The sequence below is a fragment of the Tamandua tetradactyla genome, unplaced genomic scaffold, assembly GCF_023851605.1.
Source record: "Tamandua tetradactyla isolate mTamTet1 unplaced genomic scaffold, mTamTet1.pri scaffold_73_ctg1, whole genome shotgun sequence".
NCBI classification, from domain to species: Eukaryota; Metazoa; Chordata; class Mammalia; order Pilosa; family Myrmecophagidae; genus Tamandua; species Tamandua tetradactyla.
In genome coordinates, this window is record NW_027518403.1 from 130085 (window position 1) to 142367 (window position 12283).

General features: G+C 41.8%; 1 pseudogene; it reads left to right on the forward strand.

The window, feature by feature from the left end:
- Positions 1-11406, forward strand: part of LOC143673287 (coiled-coil domain-containing protein 39-like) — a 59009-nt pseudogene extending 47603 nt beyond the window's left edge.
- Positions 11407-12283: the final 877 nt, after the last annotated feature.

The following is a 12283-nucleotide window of genomic DNA, read 5'->3' on the forward strand; positions in this document are numbered from 1 at the left end:
CCTCCATGGTTTCTGCTGAGAAATCTACACAGAGTCTTATTGGGTTTCCCTTGTATGTGATGGATTGTTTTTCTCTTGCTGCTTTCAAGATCCTCTCTTTCTCTTTGACCTCTGACATTCTAACTAGTAAGTGTCTTGGAGAACGCCTATTTGGGTCTAATCTCTTTGGGGTGCGCGGCACTTCTTGGATCTTTAATTTTAGGTCTTTCATAAGAGTTGGGAAATTTTCAGTGAAAATTTCTTCCATTAGTTTTTCTCCTCCTTTTCCCTTCTCTTCTCCTTCTGGGACACCCACAACACGTATATTTGTGCGGTTCATATTGTCCTTGAGTTCCCTGATACCGTGTTCAAATTTTTCCATTCTTTTCCCGATAGTTTCTGTTTGTTTTTGGAATTCAGATATTCCATCCTCCAAATCACTAATTCTATCTTCTGTCTCTTTGAATCTATCATTGTAGGTATCCATTGTTTTTTCTATCTTTTCTACTTTATCCTTCACTTCCATAAGTTCTGCGATTTGTTTTTTCAGTTTTTCTATTTCTTCTTTATGTTCAGCCCATGTCTTCTTCATGTCCTCCCTCAATTTATCGATTTCATTTTTGAAGAGGTTTTTCATTTCTGTTCGTATATTTAGCATTAGTTATCTCAGCTCCTGTATCTCATTTGAACTATTGGTTTGTTCCTTTGACTGGGCCATATTTTCAATTATTTGAGCGTGATCCGTTATCTTCTGTTGGCGTCTGTGCATTTAGACAGATTTCCCTGGGTATTGGATCCAAAAGTTTGGAAGATTTTTCTGTGAAATCTCTGGGTTCTGTTTTTCTTATCCTGCCCAGTAGGTGGCGCTCGTGGCACACGTTTGTCTGCATGTCCCACCAGTAAAAGGTGCTGTGGGACCTTAAACTTTGGAAAACTCTCGCAGTCCGGGGGGTTCGCTCGCCGAAGCAGCTTGAGCCGGCCCGGGGTCCAAACGCAGGGAGGGTTGCTGGTCGCCGCAGCCCGGGAAAGAGCCCGTCCGAATTTCCTAGTCGGCCCTGGGCGACAAGCGTGGCGGGAGGGCGCCAGCGGCAGCGGCCCGCCCGAGAGAGTGCACGTTCCCCGGGAGTCATGGGTTTGGAAGGGGCCTCCCCCACCCATCACCGTTCTCTGCGGCCTGGGGGTTTCCGATCCAATTCTCTCAGTTGGTCCGGGGCGGTGCGTTTGGTGTGGGCACCAGCTGCCTTGGTTTCAGGGGACCGCCTCTCCAATTCTCCCAGTCGGCCCGGGAAGGGGGAAGGGAGTAACTCCGGCCGCTTCCCGCCCCGCCTGGTGAGGCCCGCGTGCCTTGGCGATCTCACCCAAGCTGCTTCTCTCAGCCAGCCAGCCATTCCATGATGGGGTACGCTGTCTTTTTTATCTCTGTTGTGGCTTTGGGCACTTTCTGTATCATTTCTACTCCCCTAGTAGCTGTCCTGGAGAAGAAACTAAGATCCGCGCGTCTTACTAAGCCGCCATCTTCCAGGAAGTCCTGGGGCCTATTTTTAGTAGTCAGAATTTGTTAATTAATTCCACAATTGGCTTTTGGTTGGGCTCAGCCCCTGCTGCTGGTGAAGTCCCTTTCCTTTCCCCTCTGTGAAGCAGCCTGTGGGGGAGGGGTGCCGGCCACAACAGCTTGGGGAACTGACGGATCTGGGGGGGCTCGCAGCTGGTCAAGCTGGTTCATACTGGGGTACGCTGTGTGTCCAGTCATTGACGTGGCACCAGCAGTTGTTCTGTACTGTTCCTGGCCATTTATTAGCAGCTCTGGAGGATGAACTAAATGCACACCTTGCTATGCCGCCATCTTGGCCCTCCTCTTCAGTTGCCATTCTCTTTTAAGCCAGCAGTGTTCCTAAGACTTGACTCTATATAGGCTGTGTCAGACTACCCACATGTGAAATCAGTGTGTGAATGAATGTTCATGTTTCTGTACTATTAGAAGGCACATTACCATTGAGTAACCAGTACTACTATATGCTAAATATTGAGTTAAATACCTTGATTGTACTTCATTTCATCTTCATAAATATCTGGTGAGGAAAATATTATTACCCCATTTTATATATGAAGTAATTTGCCCAACTTTAATTTGCTTGGGAGAGATGGGATTTGATCCTGAGCCATGTGACTTCAAAATACTATTGAATAGTATATCCATTTAGAACACTAATGATTTCTAGTTTTCTGTTATATTTCTGCCATAAGAACTTGATTGCCCTTTATCTCTGAGGTGATATCCCCCCGCCCCAAAAATAAGATGCTCTGTTAGTGGTCATCTATTGTTATTCAAAATTAACTTGTTGAAATACAAGCAATATTCCAGATAATTTGTTTCTGTTAATCAGAAAGTGAGAATATTCTTCATCTTTATGCATATTATTATGTTTATTGCAATAAAACATAGGTTAGGAAAAATTTTGCTCTAGTTTTCTCTGTTTAAACTGAAGAGAGGGAATGAGAGCATGGGCCAGAATAGGGGTGAGAGAGTTTAGCAGGGTTTAAAGATTATATCCCACTAGAAAGAGTGATGCCTCCTCTAGTGGTCATAATAAGAATGCTCTGAATTCCCTGACAAGTACAGAAGCTGCTGTTCCTTTTTTAAAAAGACAATAAAACCTTTGGTTTGGAGTAGTTTTTAGTCTGATGAAATCTTTTCTAGTTCCTCGGTTTAGTGGAATACTTTGAAATATAAAATAACTGCTTTTGAATCCGTGGTCTCAAGTTCCTTAATGACTTCAGTGTGCATGCTCGCAGTGGAGCTGTGGAGCTAAGCATGGTCAGGCGCGTTCGGGCTTGGATGGGAGATGGCCTGCCAATCACATCTCTTTTCAGGTTTATTGAGTCAGTTGATGTTGATGGGCAACTCATTACCAGTACCGCCTGGGTGAGGAATCAGATGTTTGCAAACTGGCTACACCTGTGCTAAGGGTACAAGTCTGGGGAAAGTGGGGGCTTTGGAATAAACCTGTAGATATCAACTGCACTCTCTCTTAAGTATTTGGAAAGTGAATTTTTGTCCTAAACACTGATACCAGTGCCTTCCATCCAGGTGGATAATCAATGGCTCGCTGTCTTATCACACAGGTGTGGCACTAGGACCATGATCATTTTGAAGAATATGAGAAGAACTCACAGGAAGAAAAGAGCCCAGACAAGCAATACCCTTTCACCCTCCTTCTCATTCACCACTGGCATATGCAAAAACACAATTTGCTTTACCCTTCCTGCTCTCTATTATTTATTGATTCTTTCTCCACACCATGTTTGCACATCAATCCAGACCATGGATGAAAGGAGCAGAAGGAAAAATGGATTTCCCAAGAACAGAGTCCCATGGTGAAAGTTGAAACTTTCAATGATCATCTTTGAGGGTCAAGGCTTGGGGAACAGGGCTCAACAATTTCAGGTAATTCCCTGCAGCCACTCCACTCCACTATAAAGGAAAATTGGGTGTCCATAGAAGGCCTATGAGTCACCAGCAGGATAACATCAGGACTGCTTGAAACCTCTTGGTCACTGAATCCTTCCTTTGTCTCATTTCTGGCTTCCCCTCTGGGTCCAGCAGGCTTTCTCAATCTGTCTATGCTGCATACCGGCTGGTCTGGTGAGTTCTGTCCCATTTGCACCCCAGGGGGCAGGTCCTACATGGTGTGAGGAGAGCAGTGAGTTCACCTGCGGAGTTGGCCGAGAGAGGGGAAGCTCCTGTGAGCAACAAATGACAATGACTGGCAGGATGGAATGGAGAGGCTGGAGGGAAGTGCCTGAACAAGTAGGGCTGTGTCTCAGTAGCCATGTTTCTTGAAGATGATCGTATAATGATATACCTTTCACAATGTGACTGTGTGATTGTGAAAACCATGTGTCCAATGCTCCTTTCATCTACTTTGTCAACAGATGATTAGAACATGTGGAATCAAAAGAAATAATAGGGGGAAAAAGTTAAAATAAATTTAGTTGGAAATGCTAGTGATCAATGAAAGGGAGGGGTCGGGGGTATGGTATGTATAAATTCTTTTCTCTTTTCTTTTTATTCGTTTTATTCGTTTTCTGAACAGATGCAAATGTTCCAAGAAATGATCATGATGATGAATATGCAACTATGTGATGATATTGTGAATTACTGATTATATATGGAGAGCAGAATGATTGAAACTTAAGAATGTTTGCCTTTATTTGGTGCTTTTTGGTATGAAAAAATAATACTGAAAAATTAAAAAGCACGGGCCACAGCCCTTGTTCTGTGTAATAATGTATAGGTTGTGTATAGGCCATGATATTGAGTGGCCTATCAATGCCATATTGAATGTCTCTTTTTTCTCAAGCTATATTCACAAAAGTTCCCCATGGCTTTACCTGACAATTTACTCAGTATCTATTTCAATAGAGAGGAAATTTAGGATGCCTTTATGCCTGTACTTGGCTGTCTGCTGAGTGTTTCTGGTATTAGGATGAGGTTAAGGGATGTGATTCTTCTCTAGGAAATAATTTCAATCAGTGTACAATGTGCCAGTTCTACATATTCTTTCACTTTCCTGTATGTGACATGTTTCTGATGTTTGAGATGCTTCAAAGTATGTATCCCTCATGAGGTTTCCCTATCACTAAGGCTTCCTCCATGTACAATGAACACCAATATTCATAGGCAGAGTCAAAATGTATTAAGATTAATCCATGTGTACCTTTTTATTTTCTTCATCAGTGATATCCACAATATTTTCCTATTATTTTGATGTTTTTTTCATTGAAGTAACAAGGAAATGCATTTTTCTTAGAATAAATGATTATGGAAGATTTTAAGGAGAGACATGACATGAAGATGCATGCATTTGATGAAAAAAATAAATAAATAATTTCTAAATCTTGACTAGGTGACAGATGGGTGAATGGGCTTGATTTCAGTTACTTGATCCTTGCATGAACTTCAGAACTACTACATGACCTTGAGACCTTTATATTTCTCCTTATGTCCTTACTTATTCAATTCTTCCCAATTATAATTGACATGGTTATGGATTTGGGTATAGTGTATCTGTAAAGTAAGAATTACCACTACTGTGCCCCCATCATTCTAGAGATTAGGAAATTGAATCTATGAATGTGTGTGCAAGAAACACAAAATTAAATAATTGTTAGTTGATCAGTAAAATCAGTCCCAGTGGTTGGCTCTAGTCTTATATTCCCTGTTGTCACATGTTTGAGTGTTAATTTTTCTGTGGGTTAACAGCCTATAGGAGCTTCTTTTAAAATATTGAGCAGTTTAGAACCATCAATAGCTTGTTCCTGAAGTAAAACACAATGCACATTGTCACTTTTAAAGAATATAAAATTATAATCATTGGCAATAAGTATTGATGGTATGGCTCAGTTTTAAAAGGGTTAATTAGAATATCTAGTTGTAATATTTCCCACTTCCCTATCTGTAACCAATTGCCTGGCTTAAAATGATTAATCTATGTATTGTAAGTAACCATAATAATAAAAGTGGGTCTCTTTTTACAAAAACATTCACATTTTGCATTGGCTATAGTAATTTTAATTTTTTTTTGGCATGGGCAGGCACTGGGAATCAAACCAATTTCAATTTTAATAGATGTTTTTAAGTGAGTTGTTTTATTCTTAATATTTTAGTACTCCTCCTTAGAAGAGGATTCTACTCTGGTGTGATTGTAATATTAAGTTTTATCAAGTAGTAAGATTAAGAAAAATAAAAGAGAAAGGAATGTTTGAGCATTGGTTTGAAAGTTTGATTACCTTTGCCATAAACTATTTTCTCTTTGACACTTGGTTTAAGTATGTACAATAAACTTTTAGTTCCAGAGTGAAGAAGTGAAGCTAGCACACAACAGATATTAATCATGATTTAGAACTAAGTCTACATGAGAATTAGGAGTTTACTCAAGTATGTCATAGCTGAAGCATATTGAAAAAGTGCCACACTATTTTCTAAGCTGGAAGTACCAATTAATTCTCAACTCAGTAACACCTGAGAGTTCTCTCTGCTCAGATTACTCATTAATATTTTATATTGCCATATATTTAAAATTATAGTATAGGAAAAGAATATATATATATGTATATCCCTGATTTCCCTGTGATTTGAAGTTTTAATATACTGTAAAGTTAATATGGAAATCCTCTGGTTAAATTCCTGTCTACACTATGTGTGACATAAATATACACATCACTCAGCTTTTTACATAGAACTTGTATTTTTTTATATCTTTTGAGAAAGAATATTAATAATTCTGCTACTATTAAATTTATCAATATATTTCTTGCATAAGACCTCCTTTTTGACATTGAAATGCTGAAGACAATCTTCTTTGTCTTTCTGTAAATAATCACAGTTTTTACTTTTCCTATTTTGTCCATTCAATCTACATCATTTGTGTTGGTGAGAGGCAGAGTTGAAATTTTATTCTGTCCAACATGAATGCCTGATATATAATGCTAAATATGGCATAATTCTTTTATTATGTAGTACTGTTCCCATCTCTGTCATACATTAACTGCTAATATGAGAGTGGTTATGTAGCTGGATGTTTTATTCTCTTTCAGTGATTATTTCTGCACTCACAAATTATTTACAAATGAAGTGTATCTGTGTAAATAGTGGTTACAATGAAAAATTATTTTCTTTATAATATGAATTCTTAGAGGAAAGCATTTGAAAATGCTTAAGTTTAGGATGTGAGATTTTAAGATTGATCTTATTCTTTAGAACGTAGACAATACTGTGGGAAAATAAGAATAAGGCAGAATCTAATATATTCATTAAATATTAGATTTCACTGCATATTGGATAGAATTATTATTTTATAATAATTTCTCCAAAAGTCTCTGACTACATGGGCTCTCAATCTTTTTCCAAAATGGTTCTGCTCAAAGGACTCCAGTGAGCCACCCCACCTTGAATGGGTGGAGACATCTTCATAGAAACCATCTAATCAAAAGTTACCACACACAATTGGGTGAGTCCCATTTCCATGGATGCTTATAAAGCATCCACCCAGCAATATTGAATGAGGATTAAAGGTCATGGCTTTTTGAGGTACACCAGAAATTCAAACTGGCACATTCCAGCTTTTGAAATCCTAAAAGACATGACCTTTCCAAATGCAAAATACATTCACTCCATCACAACATCAGAAATCCTTAAACAATTTCAATAGCAATATAAATACAATACAAAGTCAGAAATAGTACAAAATCTCATCAAATCAGCTAAAGGCATAGCCGGTCCAAAAGGCAAAACTCTCCTCTGGCTGTGGACATGTAAAACTCAGGACAAATTATTTGCTACCAATGTACAAGGAAGGACAGTCATAGGATACATATTCCCATTTCAATAGGGACAAATTGGAAGGAACAGAGGGGTCACTGGACCCAAACAGTTCTGGAAACCTGCAGGACAAACTCCATTAGATTTCAAAGTCTGAGATTTATTTATCCTCAGGGCTTTGGAAAGCAGCAGTTCCACCTTTTCCAAGGGCCTACTCAGTGGCCCACCTCTCTCCAAATGCAATTCAGGGGGACAATAGCGAAATCATCTTTTTCACAGCTCCATCTTCTCCAAGTATTAGGGCCACACCAGGGCTCTCTCCCATTTCCAGGGCACATGATCAAGCCCTCATGAGGTGGAGTGAGGCTCTCCCAAATCTCCAAGGAGCATGCCCTACACTCTCCAAGGCCAGAGGCAGCAGAACTCTTCCACTGCAATAAGGCCCACCCTCTGCCTTTGGGGCAAACACACCCTCTCCATGTCCTTGGGTGGGTCTACTCTTCTGGTCCATGGTTTCTTGACTTTAGACTTTAGCTTCCATAATTCTGTCTCTGAAGTTATTTTTCCTCCAGTGTATTGCCTTTCTGTCCCTCTCAGTCCAGAGTGGCAGTGGTTCTAGCTATACAGATCCCACTCCTGCTGGCTTTTCCTATTTCAGTAGGTTTGGATCATGCCCATCAGACAAAAGGACTGCCCAGGGCACTGGGCTGCCTGCAGAGTGAGCAATACAATAAATGACAAAAAACAGAGAGGTTAAATATTAACCTGCCTCAGTCTGTACAGTTTGATCTGTAAAATGGGGATCAAAACTAGCACCACCCTCTTAGGGTGGTGAAGTTTAAAGGTGATGTTACACCTGTTATTATTCATGAGAAGGGCTCAGAAAGATACACATGGAGATATTGAACATGGATTCCTTGCTAACCCAGGCCCCATCAAACCCCATGTTCCCACCACCAAAACACTGGCCTAGGCCTTTCTCTCTGCCATCCAGACCCACCCAGGCCTCCCTCCTCCAGGAAGCCTTCCTGGGATTCCCAATGCACTCAGACTCCCTAGAGTCCCACAGACCTGAAGTTCCAGCTCTGCTCCACCAGCTGTGTGACCCTGGGAAAGTGGCTTCACCTCTCTGAGCCTCAGCTTCCTCTTCTGGAAGAGGAAGAGTACCTGAGATGGTTCTGGTGGATGCTTAGCACTGACTGTACTGAAGGGCTGTGCTCTCCCTGGGTCCCTTCTCTCTCTCATGACTTAGGGGAATCTATCCATAATGCTAGTCAACTCTAATTAGCTAGCAGTCTAATGTTAGTAGGCTCTATTTGAGAGTTCAGAATTGAAACCCAGATCTACCCCTAACAAGCTATGTGACACTGGGCAAGTCATTCTTCCTCTCTGAGCCTCTGGTTCCTGTATTTCACAAAACAGTTATGAGGCTGGCAGGAGCCTCTAAAGCAGTGCCTGAGACAGGCAGATATATAGTTGATGGTCATTCCCTCTTTCCCACCTCCTCTGAGCAGTGTTCCCCAACTGCCCCACTTTGATGACCTCTTAGTCTCTGCTCCTGCCTGCACAGTGATGCTCAGATCACTCCCTGGATGCTCAGATCAGATCAGGTCACTAGTGCCTTTGGATTCCCCAGAGCCTGGCACAGGGCTTGTAAATAGTGGATATTCTAGGTTTTGAGATTGATGATGATGACAATGATAATGATGATGAAAAAAAAAGTCACTGGAGACTTCCCAGGTCTCCTTAATCCTTATCCTGATTTAATTTCAGCTTAATCTGATTCCAGAAGTTTTCTTCAATTCCATTTATGCAAGGATACAGGTATAAACAAAGGTATAAAACCCAGCATCTACTATGTACCAAACTCCCTACCAGGCAAGCCTTTCTTTGAGAGATTTGACCAGCATCTTGCCTTCAGCCACACAACTTCATTCAAGCAGTTTCATGGCTATGAGCTGATCTGGGGTGGTACACACAGATGAGCATGTTTTATTTTTATTTCATATTTTCTATTTTTGCATGGGCAGGCACTGGGAATCAAACCTGGGTCTCTGGCATGGCAGGTGAGAACTCTGCCTGCTGAGACACCAGGGCCCACTCAGCATGTTTATTTTAACTAGAAATTTTATTTAGCCACATATATCAGAAAACTCAAATTGCAGCAGATTACCCAAATAAAGAGTTTCTTGTTCTTTTAACAAGACATCTGGAGATGGCCCATCCAGGGCCAGGAAGGTAGTACTATCATGCCACTGACACTTGAGCCCTTTTCTAAGTATCATTCTTATGGGGTCCTTTGAACACAAAGTGGCTGCTCCACCTCCAGCATTGCATCTACACTCCAGATGGGAAGAAGGAAAAGGACACAAGGCAGAAGACCTGCACTATCTTCTTCTGTCCCTCTTTCCTGCCCTCTTTTAAAGTTTCCACAGGAGCCTACCCAATAACTTCTACTTACAGAACTATGTCATGGGGCTACCTCTATTTGCAAAGGAAGCCAGGAAAGGTGGAATTTAAACTGAACACACAGCTGTCCTGAACAAAATTAGGGTTTCACTGACATGGAAGCACAGAATGACTACTGGGAAGGCAGCCAGTAGCATGCACCTATGATTTCACAGGAATTATTACTTAAAGCAGTGTTTCTCAAGCTTAAGCATCTGTTAAAATCACCCCTAGGGCTTTTTAAAATACAGGTTGCTGAACTCCACCAGTGTCTGACTCAGGAGGTCTGAGGTGAGAGCCCAAGAATTTGCTTTTCTATCGAGCACCCCAGTGATGCTCAGGCTGCTGAACTGGACACCACCCTTTGAGAATGGCTGAAGTCAGTATTCAAGTAAAAATACATGAATGATTTTTTTTTAGCATAGGAAGGCATCAGGAATCGAACCTGGGTCTCCGGTATGGCAGGCTAGAACTCTGCCTGCTAAGCCATCATCACCCGACCATGAACTGATTTTTAAAGCACAATAAAAAGACATCATAGTTGGGATGTGTTATCCATCAGATCCCAATAGAAAACAGAGGATGTGCTCACACAGGAAACTGAAAAGAACATAATAAAAATAATATTAACAAAGGTGGGGCAAGCAATGGTGAATCCTCCCTTTCCAGGCTAGCAACAAGTGGAGGGGGGCTTTTAACACACTTGACTGGGGTAGGGTGGAAGTAGTTACTGGAACACAAAGACGGCAGCTAAAGAGAGGATTCCCCCCACTCCCCATCCCCAGAAGAGTGGCAAACTTTGTGGAGGGACATGCCTGACCTGAGGTAAGGCAGAGAGGGGGCCAGGTAAAAATACCCAGCCTCTGACTTCACCACCTCTGAACTCCAACTGGTTCCTCCCACTGGCTGCATTCAGCAGGACACCAGAGGGCCACAGGCCAGAGTGGAAAAGGGTGAAGGGTGATTCTGGAGAGGTGAACAGAAGATGACCAACACAGAAACAGCAAATATCATGACACGGGAATGACTGAGTTTGGCAAACAATGGTTCAAAGTAGGCAGCTCCCCAGTTTGTTCATTCAATCACTCACTGGGCAGCCACCATATTGGAGGCACTGCACTGGGAGCCAAGGATTTAGAGCTGAATTAAGCATGATCCCTGCCCAGAGAGACTGCTGTCTGCTGAGGTCCAAGGCACTGTGGGGGGTGGGCGCTATTTCCCCACTTCCTGCTGCAGTCTATCCAAGCCAGTCTCGTGGTACCTTCCACAGATCACATGTGCTTGTTGCCTGTGAGCAATAATCACCTGCTTCATCACAAATCACAATGTTATTATGTGCTGCTGAAATAAGGGATGCGGGACTGGGCCAAGGGGATTTGGCTGGGATTAAGAACAAAATGAATTTAAGACACTGGGTGCCCACACACCGCCCCCTGGTAATACCCCATAAACCTTTATGCATATAGATTTATATTGGTGAACTGTTGATTAAGACTCTTTTTGGGCTCTAAAAGAAACACCAGCTCTCACAAGGCCCCTCACTGCCACATCAGCCTTATGTAAAATGTCTGTCTCCAAGCTCAATAGCCAATAACAAAAATGATGAAGAATCTGGTCCAGACATGGATAATCGCACTGGCTTCCTCCTGTGGATTTAAACAGCTTTCTTGAATTACTGCTTACGACATGATCAATAAATTTGAGCTATTGCTGTATCAGGCCTTTTGGCAAATATCCAGGGAACTGTGCTCTCAGGACTGACAGCTCACCTGGTGGGCTGGGCTAGACTCTGGGGAGACAGGGAGCAGAGTGAAAGCAGGGAGGTGGGGAACTGGTTAAGGGCCAGATCAGAAAAAGCAAATAAACATTCAGATTCCTTCTCTCCAGCTGATCTCACTTGTCCTCTATCCCTCTTCCCCCAAATTAACCAAGCAAAGTGTATCTGTCCCATGCCACAACCCAATTGCTTTTAGCCTTGTGGAATAATAGCTAGCCAATGAGATATCCTGAACTATGGCTAGGTGTTAAAGGAAGGGCTTAGCAGCCCATACCAACTTTCCAGGAAACATGCTTTTCTTGGCCTCTTGTCCCACAATACCTCCACACCAAAGGGTATGATTCCAATACCCCAAGACCAAAGATAAATTCTAGCCATAGAAATTTTAGAAAAATGACAGATATCATGGCAGAAAAGACATTTTTAAGTTGAGATAATATTCACACAGCACAGAATTATCCATTTTTAAATGTAAAATTCAGTGGCACTAAGTACATTCACATTGTCATGCAACCACCGCCTCTATTGAGTTCCCAAATATTTTCATCATCCCAAAAGGAAATCCCAGACCCACTGTCAGAAACAAAATTCCCTGCTTCGTACACTCCTGCTAAGCAATAACCTGCTTTCTGTCTCTATGGATTCACCTAGAAAAACTGTTTTAATCCATCACCACTCCTCACATTGGCTGGTCAGATCAACAGGTTTTTGAATGAGGGCTGTAAAGCCCAGATACCTAAACTCAATAAGGCTACAAA